Source organism: Oryza sativa, chromosome 11, assembly GCF_034140825.1.
Source record: "Oryza sativa Japonica Group chromosome 11, ASM3414082v1".
Taxonomy (NCBI): domain Eukaryota; kingdom Viridiplantae; phylum Streptophyta; class Magnoliopsida; order Poales; family Poaceae; genus Oryza; species Oryza sativa.
In genome coordinates this window covers 7,153,537-7,161,239 of record NC_089045.1, presented here as the reverse complement: position 1 = coordinate 7,161,239, position 7,703 = coordinate 7,153,537, and positions in this window count along the sequence as shown.

Here is a 7,703-nt window from a genome sequence, read left to right as displayed (position 1 = left end):
CGACTTCTCCGCGCCGAGCATTGATACGGAAAGGACCCACATACCGAGGTGCAAGCTTCCCTTTCGTCTGAAACCTGTGTACACCTCGCAATGGCGTGACCCGAAGGTATACAAAATCGCCCACTGCGAATTCCAGGTCACGGCGACGGTTATCTGCATAACTTTTCTGCCGGGACTGTGCCACCTTTAGATTATCCCGAATGATTCTGACTTTAGCTTCAGCTTCTCTCAGGATATCAGTCCCGAACACTTGGCTTTCTCCAACTTGGTCCCACAAGAGCGGTGTCCGGCATTTGCGCCCGTACAACGCTTCATAAGGTGCCATTTGTATGCTGGCTTGATAGCTGTTATTGTAGGAGAACTCGGCATAGGGGAGACTCTTATCCCAGGTCTTCCCGAAATCTAGGACACATGCGCGGAGCATATCTTCTAGGATCTGATTTAGACGCTCGGTCTGTCCATCTGTCTGCGGGTGATAGGCGGTGCTGAAATTCAATCGAGTACCCAGCTCTTCTTGGAGCTTCTTCCAAAAGTGAGAGGTGAATTGGCTTCCCCTATCAGATACGATTTTCTTGGGAACGCCATGGAGACTCACGATCCTAGCGAAGTAGAGCTCCGCTAGCTTGTTCCCTCCATAGGTGGTCTTCACAGGAATGAATCGAGCCACCTTGGTTAATCGATCCACAACTACCCATATAGAATCATATCCGCCTTGGGTTTTTGGAAGTCCGGTGATGAAATCCATCCCAATTTCATCCCATTTCCATTCTGGCACTTGGAGAGGTTGGAGGAGTCCGGCCGGTCGTTGGTGTTCTGCCTTGACACGCTGGCACACATCACACAGAGCCACGAACTCTGCAATTTCCCGCTTCATGCTAACCCACCAGTATTTCTCCTTCAAGTCTAAGTACATCTTCGTACTGCCAGGGTGGATTGAATAAGGACTTTCGTGAGCTTCCAGTAGTATCAACTGTTTAAGTTCTCTGCTATCTGGAACGCATACCCGATTTCCGTTCCATAGGGTTCCGTGTTCATCCTCCGTGAAACCAGCGGCTTTACCCTGTTTCATATTCTTGAGGAGTCCATGCATGTCCGGATCATTCTTCTGAGCCTCGCGGATTTGATCGAGCAAGATAGGCTTGGCTTCTAACGCAGCCACGAATCCACGACCAACTATGCTTAGGTTCAGGGCTTCCATCTGTTGATTAAGTTCGGGTGGAATGCCACGGACGTTAAGAGTGTTGCAATGGCTCTTTCGACTTAGAGCGTCGGCAACCACGTTGGCCTTACCAGGATGATAGTGAATTCCCACATCATAGTCTTTGATGAGTTCTAACCATCTCCTTTGCCGAAGATTCAGATCCGACTGGGTGAAGATGTATTTCAAACTCTTATGATCGGTATATATTTCACAGCGATTCCCAATGAGATAGTGCCGCCAGATTTTTAGAGCATGAACCACCGCGGCTAACTCCAAGTCATGTGTAGGGTAGTTGCCTTCATGAGGTCGTAGCTGACGTGAGGCATAGGCTACCACATGACCGTCCTGCATGAGCACGCACCCCAATCCTTGGCGTGAAGCGTCACAATACACCATGAAGTCTTGCGAGTATCCGGCAAGATTAACACTGGCGAGGAAACCAGCTTTTCCTTGAGAGTTTGAAACGCATTCTCGCATTGCGGGCTCCACACAAATTTCTCTTCTTTCTTCAACAACTGTGTCATGGGTCGAGCGATTTTGGAGAAGTTCTCGATGAATCTCCGATAGTATCCTTCCAAACCTAAGAAACTGCGGACTTGAGTGACTGTCTTGGGTTGCTTCCAATCGGTGACGGCGGTCACTGTTTCGGGGTCCACAGCAACTCCTTTAGCAGATATCACGTGCCCTAAGAATTTGACTTCGGACAACCAGAACTCACACTTGCTAAGCTTGGCATACAATTGATGTTCCCGCAACTTTCCCAACACCAGACGGAGATGGTGCTGATGGTCTTCCTCTGATTGTGAGTATATCAGAATGTCATCGATGAAAACCACCACAAACTTATCCAAGTATTCCATGAACACTTTGTTCATTAAGTTCATGAAGAAGGCAGGTGCATTGGTTAAACCGAACGACATCACCGTGAATTCATACAGCCCGTATCGCGTGGTGAATGCGGTCTTCGGAATATCTTCTTCACGAATACGTAATTGGTGATATCCGGAACGAAGATCAATCTTGGAGAATACAGTGGCACCTTTAAGCTGATCGAACAGATCATCGATCCGGGGAAGAGGGTACTTGTTTTTGATGGTAACTTCATTGAGAGCTCTGTAGTCGACGCACATCCTCTTCGTCTTGTCTTTCTTCTCTACAAAAATCACAGGAGCACCCCATGGGGAAGTACTCGGACGTATATACCCTTTTTCTTTCAACTCTTCCAACTGTTTCTTGACTTCGGCCAGTTCATTGGCTGCCATACGGTAGGGTCGCTTGTGCAGAGGAGTGGTTCCTGGAGCAAGATCTATTCGGAACTCAATCTCTCGCTTGGGCGGCATACCGGGTAGTTCTTCCGGAAACACCTCTCCGAACTCCCTGACGATGGGAATTTCTGACAGTACTATCTGATGCAGTTCTGAACTTCTGACAGAGGTTGGGGTGCGAAGAAAACAACCGGTTGTTCCGGTCCTCGGTACAGAGTGACGGTGCGTCTCGCGCAATCCACTACTCCTTGAAATTGAGCCAACCAATTCATCCCAAGAATCACATCCAAGTTCTTGGTGTCTAGTAGAATCAGATCCGAGGGAAAAGGAATCCCCTGAATTTCTATAGGAACGGCAGGGCTATAATACTTTGCTATCATAACCCCTCCAGGGGTGGTGATGAGCAGAGGGTTTCTAAGCCTTTCTACCCCCAACTGATTTTTCCCCACGAATGGCACAGATATAAACGAGTGGGAAGCTCCAGAGTCGAACAAAATAGTAGCTGGGATGGAATGAATGAGGAACGTACCAACGATGACGTCCGGAGTTGTCAGCACGTCCTCGGCCGTCACGTGGTTCACACGACCCCGAATGACATCCTTCCCGCCGTTGTTGGGGCGGGGAGGCGCTTGACCTTGCTGACGCCTTGGCTTCGGGCATTTATCCGCAAAGTGCCCGGGCTCGAAGCAGTTGAAGCACAGACGCTGCTGACCTTGAGCGTCCCTGCGGCCTTGACCAGGCTGCACAGTTGGCGTAGGAGGACGGGGCGCACGAGTCCCTTGCTGATTCTGCTGCTGCTGCGCCTGTGGTCGTCGCCCTAGTCTTCCGCTGTTTCTCGTTTGTCTCTGTGTGTGCTGGGCCTTCGCTGCCCATGTAATAAGTTAACTATTTACGCTTCCGCTTGTTAAACTCTGAATTGTATCAACTTTTGGTGTACCTTGCCTCCTGGGACAAGGATTAATGCACGCACGTCAGGAACGCCCGTTGGGTTATTTCCGGTCGTGACAACGCGGCCGGCCATGCGGGCCACGGATGGACGGCCATGATCTGCCGAGGGGCAGATTGGGCAGCTGGGGACGGGCGGCGCCAAGGCCGGCCCGGACATGGCGCACGGCGGCGGCCGGCGACCGGCCGGCGGCGCAGCGCGATAGCGCGCATGCTGAGAGGGGTGGAACACACGGGAGAGGAAAGGAGAGGAGAGAAAAGAGGGTTCTCACCGTGGGTTGGCCAGTGCGGGAAGAGGCGACGGCGAGCGGCGGACGGCGGGGCGAGCGGTTGGATGACATCCAGAGTGACCTAGGGGAGCAAAGGAGAGGATTTAGAGGGAGAGAGGAGATCCGCGGTGAGCGGCAATGCCAGCCGAAGGCGGGGGAAATGGAGGCCTCACCGGCGGCGCGAGGGAATAGGGGCTCCGATGGTAGTTGGCGGCAACCGAGCGGCGGCCGAGGTGGCCCCACGTGGCGGCGAAGCTAACGGCGGTGGTGGTGTCTGTCACACCCTGAAAATCATAAATATATAAATTGTTGTTTAAATGGAATTTTTAGAAATAATTTTAAAAGTCTTAAAGAGAAGATCTAGTTTTAATTAATAAATTCCAATATAAAAAGGGGCCAGATAAAATTTCATTAAATACTTTGCTTAATTCTATAATTCCTAGATTTTTCTGGGATTTATTTGAGCTAAGAAAGTATTTTTAATAAATGGAATTGCATTTAAGAAATAATTTAAATTGAAAAAGGTTTTAAAAAGTCTTCTTTTGGCTTTGGGCCGAAAGTCGGCCCAAAAGCCTTCTCTCTCTCCTCGGCCCAGCCGGCCCAGTCCGCAGCCGCGCGCGCGCGCGTTCGGTCGCTGACAGGTGGGTCCCACCTGTCAGGTCCTTCGTCCTCCTTCGGCCGCCGCCGCCCGAAACCCTAGTTTCGCGCCGCCGCCGTCTCCTTCCAAATCCGGCCGTTCCTTTCCTTCTCCGGCCGAATTGATAGAGGGGAAATGATCTCCGGGATCTCCTCTACCTTTTCTCCTTTGGAATCATCGGCTAAATCGTTTTGGAAAGAGTTGGATTCGAGTTCGTCTCGGATTCGTTCTTCTCGATCTTTCCTTCCTCGTCGCCGGCCGCCGTGGGCCTTTGCCGTCGCCTCCGAGCCCCTTTAAAAAGACCCCCGGTGTCTCCTCTACCCGTCGCCACCCTCGCCTTCGCCTCTCGTCGCCGGAATCGCTCTAGCACCATGTGCCCTAGCTTCGCCGTCGCCGCCGCCGCTCCAGCCGTGCGCCGCCGTCGCTCCAGCCGTCGCCGTCGCTCGGGAAGGACGTCATCGTGGTCGCCGTCGCGTCGCCGTCCTCGTCCGCCCCTTCGCCGTCGCCGGAGATCACCGGAGCTTCGTCGCCGTCGACAACCCGAAGGTTTCCGCTGTTTCCTCCTCGTCGCCGTCGTCGTCCGTTGTTCTTCCGCCGCCGTTTTGGTCACCGGTGTGTTCGCCGCGTCGTCCTCTACGTGCTGGTGCCCTCCGTTTGCGTCCTCGCGCCGCCGTTCGCCGGCGAGCGTGCGCCGCCCGAGCCGTCTGCTCCGCCGAGCCGCCGCCGCTGTCGGTGACGTCACCGCTGACGTCATCGGGGTCGTCCGCCGTGAGCCGGTCGTGGACCGTTCGATCTCGGCCGTCCGTTTTGGATTGGTTCGATCTCGGCCGTCCACTCGCGTGAACCGCCGCCCGTGCCCCCGGTCCACCAAAACCCTAGCCGCTGACGCAATAAACCTCCTTTTCCTTTTCAAAAATAATTCATTATTGCGTCATAATTCAATTTTAACCGATTTAAGTGTTTTAATCCGATTTAATCTTTAAAAATTCGTAACTAATTCATCTTAGCTCCGATTTAGTTGGTTCAAGTCTCTAAATTTTTCTAAAATTGAGATCTACACATTAAAAATATCCACATGTACTGTTCATGCTTGTTTATGTGCTGTTTTGGTGATTTTGCTCTTTTCTGCTTAGATTCCGTCGTTTCCGGAGAGTCCGTTTTCGCCGGAGAAGAGTTTGAAGAGTTCCAAGGCCAGCAAGGCAAGTCACACAGATCCCAAACAACCCTTTGAGCATGTTGATCCTATTTAAAGCTATTGTTTCTTTTCAACTATTGCATTTATTTTCGATTGTCATTGGGTGGAATTAACCTATTCTTTGTTATAGCCCTTTTGTTCTTGATTACTTTATTCCTTGATACCTTGGGTTATAATAATTTGACTGGTTGAACTTTATTTATATTGGTTCAACTAGATATTAGATATAATTGCTTAGCCCTGCTTAGAAACATTAGCACATTTATGGGATAACTAATGATTCACTATTATTTCATGATGGCTTATTGATAGTTCACGATGGTCAATCGTGATTAGTTAATTAATTAATGTGCCAACTAAAACCTGATAATGGTGGGTTGTGAGCACATGGTTTTGATGGTCGTGCTCATGACAATTAAGGACCGGTTCACGAGTTTCGGTTGTGAAACATTTATCGTGCCAACCACAAGCCAGCATGGGCAACGGCTTTATCTTTTGTATAGCATGGTTCATTGCGGGGCACCAGACTGAGAAGTGGCGGAGATAAGCCCACGGGGGTCGCTGGGGAGTCCATGCCTTGTTTATAAGGGGGTGATTATGATCCAGGAAGGTGCGCTGCAGTGGATTGTGTTATGTGAGGGGTATTGTCACAACTCCTTTCCGAGGTACCGTGGTGGTATTGAGGCACATGGTGACATGATGTGGGGTTGTGTCTTGTGGGTACAGTGGTACACCTCTGATCAGAGTAAAACTATGAGAAAATTCCCTATCTAGCATCAAAAAAAGTTGCTCTTCCCTCTATAGCACCTAAACTTAAAAAGTTCCCTATCTAGGCACTTCTAAAATTTCCCTTCCCTATGTAGCACTTCTGTTAGTTTTTATACTTGACGGTGTTAACTAGCGGGAGAAAAGACGGTTTTGCCCTTCTTTAGTTTTCAGACTTGCCTGTACATGATGTTCGTTATTAATTACTTAAGTTAATTAATGACAAGTGAAACCACAGGAGGATAATTATTATTATTTTTCAAAAGAGTGGATTGACATGTTATATTTGCAGTGCTACGTTAAATCAAGAGAAAGCACGTCTAAAATACCAACGATCATGTACGGGCAAGTCTGAAAACTAAAGAAGGGCAAAACCGTCTTTTCTCCCGCTAGTTAACACCGTCAAGTATAAAAACTAACGGAAGTGCTACATAGGGAAGGAAAATTTTAGAAGTGACTATATTGGGAACTTTTGAAGTTTGGGTGCTATAGAGGGAAGAGCAACTTTTTTTTATGCTAGATAGGGAATTTTCTCTAAAACTATTCGAATAGCCGTGCCCGCGGTTATGGGCGGGTCGAACAATGTCTTTCGTGATTAGTCCCACACCTCTCATCATAGTAATAAATGCTTTAATTGGTAATAATTTGATTAGCTCCTGGTTTGGAATGGAATATTCCTGGTTTGGAGATAGAACTGTGCAGCCGGGATGGTTGTTCAGAATGGTTGGGCCTATACAACAGGGTATGTTGTATAGTGTTGGATTAATATTGTTTAATTATTACTCAACTGTTTTATTAAATTCTCAAATGTTTGCTAAATGCTGTTTTTGCAAATGGAACCCTATTATGCCATCCTTTGTTATCCTGTGCACTTGCATATTTGCTGCGTGGCTTGCTGAGTATGTCATATACTCACCTTGCAATCATTCATCAGAGGAAGAGTTCTTCAATGAGGCTGATGGTGTGGAGGATTAGGTGTACTCTTGGTCAAGCTGCCTGTGGAGTGGAGCCGTCTGCGCCGTTTATTTTTTTTCCGCTGCTTAGATCTTTATTGAATAAGAGGAACTATCTACCTCTATAATGACATTTTATTCGCTTATTAATTAGAGTAATAATTGTACTCTATTATCAATTTGTTATTGTGTGCCTCGGCTGATTCCTGGACGAGGGTTCACACACATGTAAGCGTTTGGAATTTTGGATAGAAATTCCGGGCGTGACAGTGTCAACACTTTCAAAGATATTTGAGCCTTGGAGGCGAAATCACAACACTTTCAGAAGAGATAACTAAACTGAAACGTTTGGAGACACCTGATGTGGAGATTATGGATACCCCATATCTACATGGCAGTTATAGTTAGGTTGGATATAGGGTACCGAATATAGATAAAATATCTTTATAGGAACTCGGGTTTGTTTCTTAACT